The sequence below is a fragment of the Chelonoidis abingdonii genome, chromosome 3 (assembly GCF_003597395.2).
Source record: "Chelonoidis abingdonii isolate Lonesome George chromosome 3, CheloAbing_2.0, whole genome shotgun sequence".
NCBI classification, from domain to species: Eukaryota; Metazoa; Chordata; order Testudines; family Testudinidae; genus Chelonoidis; species Chelonoidis abingdonii.
The window spans coordinates 197,578,291-197,592,955 of NC_133771.1; the positions used below are offsets into that span (position 1 = coordinate 197,578,291).

At 40.0% G+C, this 14,665-nt stretch overlaps 1 protein-coding gene across 2 annotated transcripts in view; it reads left to right on the forward strand.

The window, feature by feature from the left end:
- Window positions 1–9,284: 9,284 nt before the first annotated feature.
- Window positions 9,285–14,665, forward strand: part of SANBR (SANT and BTB domain regulator of CSR) — a 46,820-nt gene continuing 41,439 nt past the window's right edge. For both annotated transcript variants that reach the window (XM_032766738.2, XM_032766742.2), the window contains exon 1: window positions 9,285–9,496. The gene's annotated coding sequence lies outside the window, so the exon portion shown is untranslated. The remainder of the gene's footprint in view (window positions 9,497–14,665) is intronic.

The window sequence follows — 14,665 nt, forward strand, 5'->3', positions numbered from 1 at the left end:
AAAAACCATAACACTTCAGTGAATTTCCTAATGTATACACTGTATAGTGCCTTATTCTCAACTTCACAATACCCCCCCCCCCCGTCCCATCCCTACAATATTACATAGTGTATTTAGCCTACAATTATATGGAAGCCTTGGGCTGAGTTAATCCTCTGAGCTGACTCATTTAATTGTAAAAAGAGTTTGAAGATCAATGAACAATAAGCTCCATATACAAAAATCTTTTCTACCAAGACACAAATACAGAGCAATAAACAAACTGATTAACTTGACCAAAAGTAATATGCAGATGTTAAATCTGCAGTTTCAACTGCATTGTAGCTAAATTAGTGGAACACAGATTTATGAGTGTTTAAACTCTGAGACTTAGCAGGATATTCCTTTACACAACTACTCTGATAATTACTTATAGAAGTTTAACTAGCAAATGAGCAAAAGATGATTCCCAACTGTTTTACCATTGAAAACTGTAGGACTCTTCTTGTTGGCCGGCACCCAGAGGCGGCTCTAGGCACCAGCACGCCAAGCATGTGCCTGGGGCGGGAAGCCACGGTGGGTGCTTTGCCGGTCGCCGCGAGGGTGGCAGGCAGGTTGCCTTCGGTGGCATGCCGGCGGAGGGTCCGCTGGTCCTGTGGCTTCGGCGGACCTCCCGCAGGCTGCCGCCGAATTCACAGGATGGGGGACCTCCCACAGGTAAGCTGCCAAAGGCAGCCTGCCTGCCGTGCTTGGGGCTGCAAAATGCCTAGAGCCACCCCTGGGAGGGTGGCAGCGGGTCTCCGTGCACTGCCCGTGCCCACAAGCACTGTCCCCAGAGCTTCCATTGGCTGGTTTCCGGCCAATAGGAGAATTGAGGAAGGTGCTGGGGATGGGGGCAGCTTGCGGAGCTGCCTCCCCCCTGCCACGCATGCAGAAATGTGCCAGCAGCAGCTGCTTCTGGGAGCAGCATGGGGCCATGGCAGGCAGGTAGCCTGCCTGAGTGCCCCACTGCGCCATGGGACTTTTAGTGGCCCAGACTCGGAGATCACAAGGAGGCAAAGGAGGCCAGACAGAAATGTTAGTCATGGCGGGCCGAACAAAAATGTTAGATGGGCTGGATCTGGCCCACAGGTAATATTTTGCTCATCCTGCCATAGAGAGTCACTGTTCCCTAATTCTGTTTCACCTCCAGCGCTGCCCTTGAAATCCCATGAAACCACAAACCCAAAAGGCAGAAGAGGCTTGCTGGGCTTGGAGGCAGGAAGAAATAAGCAATGTTGCTTGGTTCTGCTCATTCCATCTGCTGCTTTTGCAATTTTTCCACCTCTTTTTTTAATTTGCTTCCTTCTGTGCCTTACAGTGAAGGGAAGCTGTGATCCTAAGATCGCATCAGTGCCAACTAGCAAAGGATTCATTGTTCTGTAACTGTAACTCCTGTCAGGCCTGACTAACTACATCTAGCATTCCACTTTAATAGTATTTATCCATAAATGATGTAATATAAGCTTTTAAATGAAAGCCAGCATCACATCGATCTTTAATAGCATTGTGAAATGTAGGTACAGATACTATGTAGAAAGTTATATATGTAAAAAGAAAATATGTCCCTAAAGAAGTCTGAATCAAGGCAGGGTTGAAAAATGGGTTTCTGCCAGACAAAGTATGCATATTTACTAGAGCTATCAAATGATTTAAAAAAAATCGCAGTTAATCATGAGCTTACAAAAATTTATTGTAATTAATTGCAGTTTTAATCACATAGTTAAACAATAATAGAATACAAATTTAAATTTATTATAAATATTTTGAATGTTTTTCTACATTTTAAAATATATTGATTTCAGTTACAACATAGAATGCAAAGTGTACAGTGCTCACTTTATATAATTACTTTTATTACAAATATTGCACTGTAAAAAGATATAATATTTTTCGGTTCACCTCATACAAGTACTATAGTGCAATCCCTTTATTGTGAAAGTGCAACTTACAAATGTAGAATTTTTTTTTTACATTAACTGGACTCAAGAACAAAACAATTTAAAACTGTAGAGCCTACTAGTCAAAGCATGAAGGGGCATACAAATGTTTAGCATATCTGGCATGTAAATACCTTGCAACGCTGCCTACAACAGTGCCATGTAAATGTCTGTTCTCATTTTCAGATGACATTGTAAATAAGAAGTGGGCACCATTATCTCCCGTAAATGTAAACAGCCTTGTTTATCTTAGTGATTGACTGTACAAGAAGTAGGACTGAGTGGACTTGTAGGCGCTAAAGTTTTACATTGTTTTGTTTTTGAGTATAGTTATGTAAAAAAAATTATACATTTGTAAGTTGCACTTTCTCAATAAAGAGATTGCATTACAGTGCTTGTATACAGTGAACTGAAAAATACTGTTTTTTTATCTTTTTTACAAATATTTCAAATAAAAATAATAATAGGAAGTGAGTATTGTACAATTTGTATTCTGTTTTGTAATTGAAATCAATATATCAGAAAATGTAGAAAAACATCCATTAATATTTATAATAAATTTAAATTCGTATTCTATTATTGTTTAACAGTGGCATTAAAACTGCAATTAATCATGACTATTATTTTTAAATCTAGGTTAATTTGTTTTGCATTAATCACATGCATTAACTGCAATTAAATGACAGCCCTAATATTAACCTGTCTGCCTCGGTTCACATGTAAATGAAGCATTGTAAGACAATGCAATGGAGCACACCAGGAATAAATCCTGGGCAGTCAACCTGCCTTGGGGATCAGAGGAGAATATAAGGAGAAGGCAAAAGGCTACCTCTTTATCCTGCACCTGAGGAAGTAATCAGTCAGTGCGATTACATTCATGAAAATGGAATCCCAACTTGCCCTGGTTGAAAATGCTGCAAGACAACTTTAGGTGAGATTAGATTTCTTTTAGACAACGTTTAGCCTGTTAAAGTCAAGAGTGATCTCAAGGAAGCATGTATTGATTTTGTTTTATATGTAACCTTTCTGTTTCCATTGTTTGCTTTACTTACTATCTCTTATATCTTAGCCTTTGATAATAAAAATATCTCAGTGATGTGAGGTTATATAGGAGCTGATCCTCTGTTGACTCAAACAAGCTGATGTGTGCACTGTCTCTTTGGAGACAGAAAATCTGGTATTTCTGTGAGTAACCAATGACAGGGTCTGGATATTACAGGAAAACACTTCAAAGGGGTTCAGGGAGTGGTGTGTACCTATTATTAACCTGCGAAGCACAGTGAAGGCTAGTATGCCCAATGGAGATTGTTTGGGTGGCTAACAGAGTGGAGGTATCGAGCAGCTCAAACCCAATTAAGCAGCAGCATATCTCTCTCTTGCTGAAGACAGAGGGGTAACAAGATGAGTCACAGCCTGACAAAGCATCACAGAAGCACAGGGCCAATTGTAATATGCTCTACAGTTTATCAAAAGTAGAGTTAAGTTTTATTGTGCTGTTAATAATCAGCTAAAATCAGCATATTTCATTAGTGATGGGAATGCAAGATTTTCTTTCTTTCCCAAAACGAAGGCCCAACTGGTGTTAAGATACATTGAACAAATGTTAGACTAACTGCATTACAAAGACAAATGGGTTTGAATTTTCAGTACCTTATCCTCAATTACTTTCATGACACTAGACATAGTTGAATCTTTTTCTTTTAGGCCAACTTTGAGTTGAAGATTTTCTTTCTGCAAGATTCTAAGTTTTTCCAGATAGCTATTTTCTTCATGTAAGGATGCCTATTCAGTTACAAACAGTGAACATCAAAATCTGATACAAAGAAATATAGAAGATGCAATAATACAACAAATATTCTATGAAGTGTAAATCCATTCATTTGATCTTCAAAACAAAATTATGCTGTATGAAAAATATCCTTCAACAATGTTGTAACATGACTATTTTAAAGAAAGTTGTATTTCTACTTTCATAAGTTCAATAAGGTTTTTAATTAAATAATAGCAAACAGTATACATCACATATTTTGTCCATTCCATACTGCAATTTCTAAGCAACAAAGGTCACATTTCCAGCTGTAAATTTCTACTGTGGTACAGGATCTGGTTACAACACAGTAGACCCGTGCCGCAATTAAACCAAGGTTCAATGTTGCAATGTAGATGGGCATAAACTACATCTTTAATAATGCTTCTGAGTCATGCTACAGTCCTACAAAGGTCCAGATCTATTTCAACGTACAAATCCACGGTTCTATCCCATCTACACTAAATACCAAACCAAGTTTAACCATGCCTACTGTTGGGTTACTATTTTGTAACAAGGTCCCTCAAATTGCATGGTAGAGATGTATTAATGGGATCCTTGTTACACATACTACAATCCAATTTACATATTGCTATACATTTCTCCAAGTCCATTTTCGCTATTTGAAAACATAGGATTTATTTTTAATCATCAATATTTTCCAGTACAGCCCTTCAACCCACTTATAATACCCCATTACAGGGAGCCTTAAAGAAATTTAGAATTTTGCCTCATCTTTAAATGGATTAAAAGTCTCAATGATGTTCCCATAGTTGCTACTTCAAACTCAGTTCCCTTTCTCACTGATAAATATAGTGCAGAGTTTAAAGAATTGAGAGAAATGGAAAGACTTGCTGCACACATAAATTTAACAGCTGAACTAATGAGAAAAAGACGGACCAAGTGGGATGAGCCAATTAGAAAAATATCATTGATATAATCTATAATGCTTCTCATATGCTGCATTCTTTTATACACACAAACACAAAGAATTTTACATTTTCATCATTTTTATTATGTATATAAACTAACATACTACCAACAATTCTGTTTAGCATTAATAAAATGCAATTAGTTAGGCCCTGTCTACACTAAAAATGCAATGATGATTTTATAACTGTTCGTGACATTCTTATTTAACCCATTTATAACAAAAACAGGTGATCTCTGTGCATACTACAGCTTTTTTCACAATGCAACAATTCTTTCCTGGGTGCTGGCTGGTGAGTCTTGCCCACATGCCCAGGGTTTAACTGATCACCATATTTGGGGTCGGGAAGGAATTTTCCTCCAGGGAAGATTGGCAGAGGTCCTGGAGGTTTTTCGCCTTCCTCTGCGGTGTGGGGCACAGGTCACTTGCTGGAGGATTCTCTGCACCTTGAGGTTTTTAAACCACGATTTGAGGACATCAATAACTCAGACATAGGTTAGGGGTTTGTTACAGGAGTGGGTGGGTGAGATTCTGTGGCCTGCATTATGCAGGGGGTCAGACTAGATGACCATAATGGACCCTTCTGACCTTGAAGTCTATGAGTCAACCATCTTTACGTGTTCATGTCACCCACACTTGCTAACTCTGTTTGTCCCAGTTCCTTCTGGGAAAATCTCATAATGCCTTATGACAGCATAGAGAGCGTGGAGTACATGCCCACGGAATAACACCAACAGCATGTGGGGCAGTGCACTCTAGAATGTGGTGCCACAAAAAGAGCTGCAGGAAGGAAGACCTGCCAAACTTGTAACAGAGGTGTGCTTAGAGGGTCCAATCTACAGTGCAAATAAACAATGTGTTGAACTGTTCCACCTTGGGCATCTGGTGAGGGCAAAACATCGTTATTGGTTGCCATTACTAACCAAGTATTAACCATGTTGTTTGAATACGAACTGTGTTTGGAACCAGCTTGTCACTAACTAGTTGCAAACCTTATTAAAATTATAATTCACATTTGAACTACAGGATAACCACTAGCAGTTCCTTGAAAAATTAAAAACACAAAGGGTGAAATCCTGGCCCCACTGAAGTCAATGGTAGTTTTGCCATTGACTTCAGTGGAGCCAGGATTTCATCCAAAGTATGAACAGAAATAAAAATGTAATACAATTAAAAAAAACCCCCAAAATAAAAACCACAGGGGGTGAGTACTAAACAAAATGAGCTATAGTGATTCAAGACACTAATATGTTTTAATTCTGATATTCAAAAGCACTTTCAGATGCCCTGTCCACAATACGACTACTAATTACCTGAGACACAAGGTGAGTGAGGTAATATCTTTTATTGGTCCAACTTCTGTTAGTGAGAAGGAGAAGCTTTTGAGCCACACAGAGCTCTTCTACAGGTCAGCTCTGTGTGGCTCTAAAGCTTGTTTCTCTCACCAACAGAAGCTTGTTCAATAAAGGATATTACCTCACCCCCACCTCCCTTGTCTCTCTAATATCCTGGGACGGACCGACAGGGCTACAACTACACTGCATAGTAACAATCTAACATATGCTCCCATAGCTTGCATACCAAAAAGTGTAGCAAAACCTGCCTCAAAATTTAATACAAACAAAAATCTCCTCCTTGACATGGCTGCTACAACAACTTACAAGACAAATGTTGTCACAAAAATAAGACCTTTAGAAGACCTACACATTCCATGCACTGAGGATACTTAGGAGACATAGCAAAGGTGTAATACTACATATATGAACCTATAAAAAACATTACTACAGACAAATGATAGCAAGTTAAAGCTAAACCGTTATCACCTTGCTATTAGTAGAAATCAACATCATGGGAAGGCAAAATGTCGCTGTTTCAGTGGCTGTCTAGTTATACATGAACATGAGCCACCTGCTATGAGGTGGAGTATATGGGCTAGATCAGATTCCCAATGATCTTGGAAAAGTTGTTTGTTCATTTCCATAAACCATAGCCTTTTACCAGTGATGTGTAGTAGTGCAGCACTCTATATTTTCCCTAATATAGTCTCTGATTTTTTTCAATTTCTTCAGCAGAATTTATACCCACATCCAATCTTGCTTACTGCAAACCATTTTTACTCCTAACTTGATAACATGATACTCATCAACTTATGTAGCTCAATTTTGTAGTAAATATTGTCCTTTCTGCATTTTTTTACAGCTAAGAGAAGCACATGACCTACATTTACTATCTTGTTCAGGGAAACCTTTATCTTACTTTGAGTAGCATGTCCACTCTGGACAGGGAAACAATATTAAATTAGTATAGCAACCACCATGTCAGAAAATGGTTTTCCTGACAGTTGTTAATATAATAGCATGATTCGAGCCATAGTGTAATCGTGCCCAAAAGCTGCAGCAATTGTTCTTTTCCTTACAGTGGAAACAATTATATTTTACTGATTTTTTTCTAGATAAATTCAAACCAAGTAAGGAAAATCTCTCACCTGAATAGATTTGCTGACAAGTGTCTTTTCTCCTTGAATTCCAACAGTCACACCAGCAATAAAAGGAAGGCCTCTTATTGCATGCAGTTCTGCTCGCCCCATCTCAAAAAAGATATATTGCAATTGGGAAAGGTCCAGAAAAAGGAGAACAAAAATGATTAGGGGTATGGAACAGCTTCCATATGAGGAGAGAATAAGATCTGGACCTTTCATTCTGGAAAAGAGATGACTAAAGAGGGATATGACAGAACATAAGAACGGCCATACTGGGTCAGACCAATGGGGTAAGGAAATGAGATTTGGACATGAACGGTGGACCACTGACATGAATATTCAGGATAGTGCCAAGACCCCATAAGAGGGCAAACAACCATGTGGAGTTACTTGTTTTAGCTTCAAGTTTTTTAGCATTCAGTTTGTTAGTTCCTTTTGTTTAGCTGTTAGCTTAACTTTTAAGTACACCTTAACTATTCTAATCTAGCCTTTATCTCCATCATCTTGGCACTGAGGAACCTGGAACATCATACTCATTGTGGCATGCCAAAGACTATGCTCTTATCTCTAGGTCGCGAAGGAAGGCTATGGATATGTTAGTCTAAGTAGCTTCTGCAAGGAATGTTACCATGGGTACCCCTAGAACTGTATTAATTCTTTCTGATTCTGTGGTTTGGAGCTTTGATAATTTTTCTTTTATTTTAATAAAAATCTCTATAGCCTGGCTCTGTCCTTAGCGTGAATGTTCTTGCCACACACTCCAATGGTCAGTACAAGGTATTGAACTCTCTACTCAGGGGTTCTCAAACTGGGGTTTGGGGCCCCTGAGGAGGTTGCAAGGTTATTACATGGGGGGGTCGCAAGCTGTCAGTCTTCACCCCAAACTCCGCTGCTTCTCCAGCATTTATAATAGTGTTAAATATATAAGAGTTTTTAATTTATAAGGGGGGGGGTCACACACAGAGACTTGCTATGTGAAAGGGGTCACCGGTACAAAAGTTTGAGAACCACTGCAACATTCTCTAATCCTGCAGCCTGATTTTGGTAGAAGAACCTAAGTATCTTCTGGTTAGATTACTTGTGAACCCTATAATAAACCAGCCCTCTAAAAATCAGGTTAACAAAAACTGCACAAAACTGGAGAGATCTGCTAAAAGCACAGGCTACCCTGCCTACAGGTGCCTAGCTTCTGTGCAGATGCAGGGATCCTTTCCCTCCAGCTTTGTTCCCAGGCAATATGGCTTTCCCATGCTCCTGAAATCACCCAGGGAGTTTTGATAGTGCAGAGGGGGACCCAGGCAAAAGTTAACGAAGTCTCAGGGAATTCTCCACTGGCAGATTCACCACTTGCTGGGATCAGAAGGGGGCAATGTACATACATCTAAGCCTATCTGTCCCCTCCCCACTTCCAGGACATAAGGTGCCAACTCTTTCTTCTGTGCAGGAAGGGGGACTACCTGTAGGTATGGGACAATAACTCCTCCTCCAAAGTAACTGAAAATGTGTCTTTTACCCAGAGCCATCCTGGTGCTGATGAAATTGAGGCCAACCACTGCAGTGATTTTTCACTGGCTTTTGGAACAGCAAATGTCCAGGTTGGGGTTTTGTCACGGTGTGAGGTTAGGGGCTGGGGTGACATCATGCCAAGGGACAGGGCTGGTCGGTTGGGTGACATCGCACTGAGGTGGCGGTGAGGGGGGTGACGTCATGCTGATAGAGAGGTGGGCGGTGTAGGTGAGGGGTGGTGTGACATCACGCCGAGACAGGACTGGGGCCCCGGGGCGAGCGGAGGGGGGGTTTCATCTGCCCCTGCCCTGGGCTGGGAAAGGAACAGCCCCGCCCTCCCCGTCCACCTGCCTGAGACGGCGGCTCCCAGCCCGGGGGAGCTTTGCGTGGCTCGTTGCTAGGAGACCAGATGCCGGGGGTAGGGAGGACCCGCTGCACTGCGACAAGGCGGTGGAAGGAGGCGGGGACTCAACCCCGTGACACAGGACGCCAGAGCCCGCCTCTCTCAGGAAGGCCGCGCCTCACCACCCCATTGGCTGTCTTCTGTCAGAGGCGGGAGGTGCCAGGGTCCCGGGCGTGGCTGTGAGTGGCCTGTGTGCGGTCAGTGGCGGGCGGTGTCTGGGCGAGGTTGGGGGAGGCGCTGAGTCTGTGGCCGAGCTGCGGTAACGCTCTGTCTGGATTCTTGCCTACCCCAGGAAGCCCCTTCTTGGTTCCGTCCATCCTACCGCAGCGCGGCGCTGGGGCTCGCCGAGCTCCTCGGTGGCTTCAAACCCAGAGCTCCGCATCCTCCTTCTGCCGCCCGCATCGGGCCACAGGTAACCGACTCCCAGCCTCTCCCTCCTTTCAGCTTCCCTTTCCTTCCGCCTCGTTCTCCAGGGGACGCTGCCCCGGGCCCGCCCCTCCCACCTTCTGGGCACTGCTGAGCGAACCCCACAACGCAGGGTGTGGTTCATCAGTCTTGGGGTCACTGCTTCCATGGGCAGGGGCGTTTGGGAGGTGGGGTGATTGTGGTAAAACTAACACACTAATTTTGTACCCAGAAAAATAGGTGGACAAATAACTACTTAGATATTTTATTATCTTTTATTCAGTACTCAGAAAGTACATTCACCGCCAAAAAAAAAACCCAAAACCCAGCACACCTGCCCAATTTTTTTTCAATACTAACATTTCATAGACATGCCTGGTCTGTTAAATATGTATAATCAGAAATGTCACTCAACTTAATAAAATATTAGAAATGACATGTCATAGGTGTTATAAAGTTACTCACACTGTAATATAACACCCTATTAAATAGAGAAATCTGATGACTAATGTCTCTTTAAACAACAGATTGATTTTTAATTATTGTTTCTGATGTTTACATGGCAAGGATTTTTAAATGTGTTAATACTTCCTAATTAAACATAGTATACAAAAAATTCCCCCCCCCAACAAAAAAAAAAGGAAAGAAAAAGAAAATCCTCTGCAACTCTAATAAATTCTTTGCATGGAAATGATTAAATCCCAGTCCTCAAATTGTGCTTTGTCGTCTTTACAATACCAAGGATTTGTCTGCATATTTTTTTAAAATTTTAGTCTTACATGATTCTCCACATTTCCCTAACTGTAAGTAAACCTGCTATGCCTTGTACTGACACTTTTTTTCATTTATATTGTTAAATAAATGAAACAGTAAACAAAAAAAGATACCTTTATGAAGTTGCCTTCTTTCAGTGTTTGTTTAATGTACTAGTCTAAGTGGTTTAAAATCTTTTTTAAATTGTGCCACACCCATAGCTGCTATGTTTCACTTACCTTATTTATGACATTGTGTTTTTTTTTAAGCTGAGCTTCACTTGCAGTAGTGTAGACTGTGCAGAACACAAAGATGCAGTGTCATCTCTTTAGAGTGGTGATTTACTTGTCTATGTTGCATCTCTTAAAGTGTGTACCATTGCTGCAAAAGGAAGTAGTCTTGAACATGGTTGTAGCTATGACTTTTACAAGATTTATTCTATAACAATAGAACAGTGCTAGAGAACCCACTAAGGCAAGCACAATATGTGCTAATTCCAAAATAGGAATTAAATACTGAGACCTAATATCATACTACATGCATACAATATGTAAGCTCATTCATTTGCCTGTATGATAATCCATATATGGCACAGCTCTATGTATATGATCAGAATGAGTGTTTAATTCAAACAGCAGTAGTTTGTATTTTGATTATTGCACATGCAGATTTAAGTAGCTATATTTATTTGACCGTATGGAATACTTTTGAGAGTAGATACTTCCTATAGGGTAGCACATGTTTAACCTGTGCTTAGTTTGTGGCTAAGACTGTAGTCCCATTCCTAGTCATTTTATGACCAAAACAGATCCTCATCTAGGGTATTTGCATGGATTGCCAAATCTAGGCTCCAGTTAATACTAAAATAAAAAAGTGCATATTTGATAAAAACAAAACCTTCGTGCCTTTCAAGAAATGTCACTGCCTCTTAGAGTACCTGTCATAATTGCAGTGTTGAGCTGCTTCAAAGTTATTACTAGTAAAATGTTAAGACTACTATAACCCATTGTGGTTTTGTTTCCTTTAAATTTTAGAACCCTTGCAAATGAGAATAACTATGGTTATTAAGAATAACTTAATAATGAAAATAACTACTGTTCCTCTATCTCTGCACCTGAATATACAGTATATTTATACAATAGGAATAACCTTTATAAGCTGTCAGTATCAATAATGATTGTATTTTTATTAAGCCTAACGATAAGTGATACTTACATCTTGACTTTATAGAGAATAAAACTTGTTACTGCACCTTTACCCTGCTGTCATTCAGACTTTTTTTGTAACTGCCAGTTAAGGGTAGACTGGATAGCACAGGAGACAGGCCCAGTATCTAATAACCATTCACCTTTGTCATTGGTTCAGATTTGGCCTTGGTCATTCCATTTGGTAACTTCTTATGCAGTATTCAATGGTCCTTGTGAAACTATTGGTTTCTGTCCATTCACTAATGGAGAGAGGTCTGAATTAAAAAAAAAATAAATAAATAAAAAATCATCACAGTTGACACTTCTGATAGTATTCAGAAAATGAAGGCCAATTATTGAATGGACACGGAGACTGAAATACTTTTACTCCTAAAGGTCACAGTTCTGGAACAGTGCTGAAACACACTGGCAGTCCTGCATAGGAAAGTTTTGACAGCCATCCCTTATAGGGAACATCTGCTCTTTAGCAAAATATTTTCCATAGCTGTTAATTTGGGACTTCTTGCCAGTGCTATGTTTCAGGGAAAAAACTATTTTTTCTTTTGATGAATATTCTGAAACTAAGACAATTATTCATTTGTTTCTTTTTCCAAATATTTTCTACAAATTCAGATGCTTTTCCCCACAACATAAATACTTCCTCAGTTACATGTTGGGTTTTTATGTTTTGTTTTACCAATTCAAATTTCTGGCAAAATGTCATGCCTTATTGCTTATATACTCTGAAATGAAATCAATGGGCTCCCTACTACTACAGCACAAATTTGTAAGAAATCCTCTTCTAGCTACTAGAAAAATTAATGTGGGGCAAAGGAAGCAACTCTTAGAGGAATTTCCTTGTAGCAAGCAAGTCCATTGAGACCAGTAGTTTCCCCAGGAATTGAAATTAGGAGGAGTGTTCGAATTTACAGGGGGAGTGTCAGGGCCAATGAGATATATAAAAGATATATGAATAAAGTAAATGTTTTGTTAGGATAATGCAAATTTAACATAAGGATAATGCAAGTTATACATAATAGGTCTAGATTTCTAATATATATATTTTAAAATGTATTTAATTTAAATTGACTTTTGAAAAGTAAGCCATCATGGGATAAGAGGGAAGTCCTCTCATGGATCAGTAACTGGTTAAAATATGGGAAACAAAGGGCAGGAATAAATTATCCGTTTTCAGAATGGAGAGAGAGAAATAGTGGTATCTCAGAGGGGTCAGTACTGGGACCAGTCCTATTCAACAGACTCATAAATGATCTGAAAAAATGGGTAAACAGTGAGGTGACAAAATTTTCAGATGATACAAAACTACTCAAGATAGTTAAGTCCCAGGCAGACTGTGAAGAACTACAAAACTGGGTAACTGGGCAACAAAATGGCAGACGAAATTCAATGTTGATAAATGCAAGTAATGCACATTTGGAAAACAATCTCAACTATACATACAAAATAAAGGAGTCTGAATTAGCTGTTATCTCTAAAGAAAGAGATCTTGGAGTCGTGGATAGTTCTCTGAAAACATCCACTCAATGTGCAGCGGCAGCCAAAAAAGCAAACAGAATGTTGGGAATTATTAAGAAGGGGATAGAAAATAAGACAGAAAATGTCATATTGACTCTATATAAATCCATGGTATGTGCACACTTTGAATACTGTGTGCAGATCTGGTCACCCCATCCCAAAAGAAATACATTGGAAATGGAAAAGGTACAGAGATGGGCAACTAAAATGATTAGGAGTATGAAACAGGAGGAGAAATTAAAATGACTGGGAATTTTCAGCTTAGAAAAGAGATGACTAAGGGGGGATATGCTAGAGGAGGGGCATTGCTGGCACATGATGGCATATATCACATTGGTAGATGTGCAGTGAACGAGCCCCTGATGTCGGTGCTGATGTGATTAGGTCTATGAGTGGAATTCCCTTGAATAGATATGTGGACAGAGTGGCATCAGGCTTTGTTGCAAGGATAGATTCCTGGTTAATGTTTTGTTTGTGGTGTGTGGTTGCTGGTGAGTATTTGCTTCAGTTTGGGGGGCTGTCTGTAAGCGAGGACAGATCTGTCTCCAAGATCTGTGAAGTCGGGGGGTATTCTTTCAGGATAGTTTAGATTTGATGATCGTTGAGAGGTTTAGTTGGGGCTGAAGATATATGGCTAGTGGCCGTTCTGTTATTTCTATGTTGGCTGCTGTAGTAAGTGATTTGGGTATCTTCTGTCTGTCAATCTGTTTTTTTCACTTCAGCAGTGATATTGTAGTTTTAAGAAGCTTGATAGAGATCTTGTAGGTGTTTCTCTGTCTGAGGGATTGGAGCAACATGCAGTAGTATCTAGAGCTTGCTGTAGACAATGACGTCATTGGTGTGTCCTGGATGGAAGCTGAGGCAGTAGGTAATATAGCATCATAGTTTCGTATAGAGTGATTATGTGATTTATCAGCACATAGTTGTAAGGAAGTGGAATTCGCTCAGAGAACATGAAAAGGTGGGAGTTGCCCAACCAACTTAAGAGGCTAATTAATTAAGATGAGCTATTCTCAGCAGGAGAAAAAAAAAAACTTTTGTAGTGATAATCAAGATGACCCATTTAAGATAGTTTGACAGGAAGGTGTGAGGATACTTAACATGGGGAAATAGATTCAATGGGTGTAATGGCTCAGCCATGCCCCAGTCTCTATTTAAGCCTAAATTGATTGTATCTAGTTTGCATATTAATTCAAGTTCAGCAGTTTCTCTTTGGAGTCTGTTTTTGAAGCTTTTCTGTTGCAAAATTGCCACCTTTAAATCTGTTACTGAATGGCCAGAGAGGTTGAAGTGTTCTCCTACTGGTTTTGAATGTTATAATTCTTGACGTCTGATTTGTGTCCATTTATTCTTTTGCATAGAGACTGTCCGGTTTGGCCAATGTACATGGCAGAGGGGCATTGCTGGCACATGATGGCATATATCACATTGGTAGATGTGCAGGTGAACGAGCCCCTGATGGTCGTGGCTGATGTGATTAGGTCTATGATGGTGTCCCTTGAATAGATATGTGGACAGAGTTGGCATCAGGCTTTGTTGCAAGGATAGGTTCCTGGGTTAGTTTTTGTTCTGTGGTGTGTGGTTGCTGGTGAGTATTTGCTTCAGGTTGGGGGCTGTCTGTAAGCGAGGACAGGTCTGTCTCCCAAGATCTGTGAGAGTGAGGGATCATCTTTCAGGATAGGTTGTAGATCTTGATGATG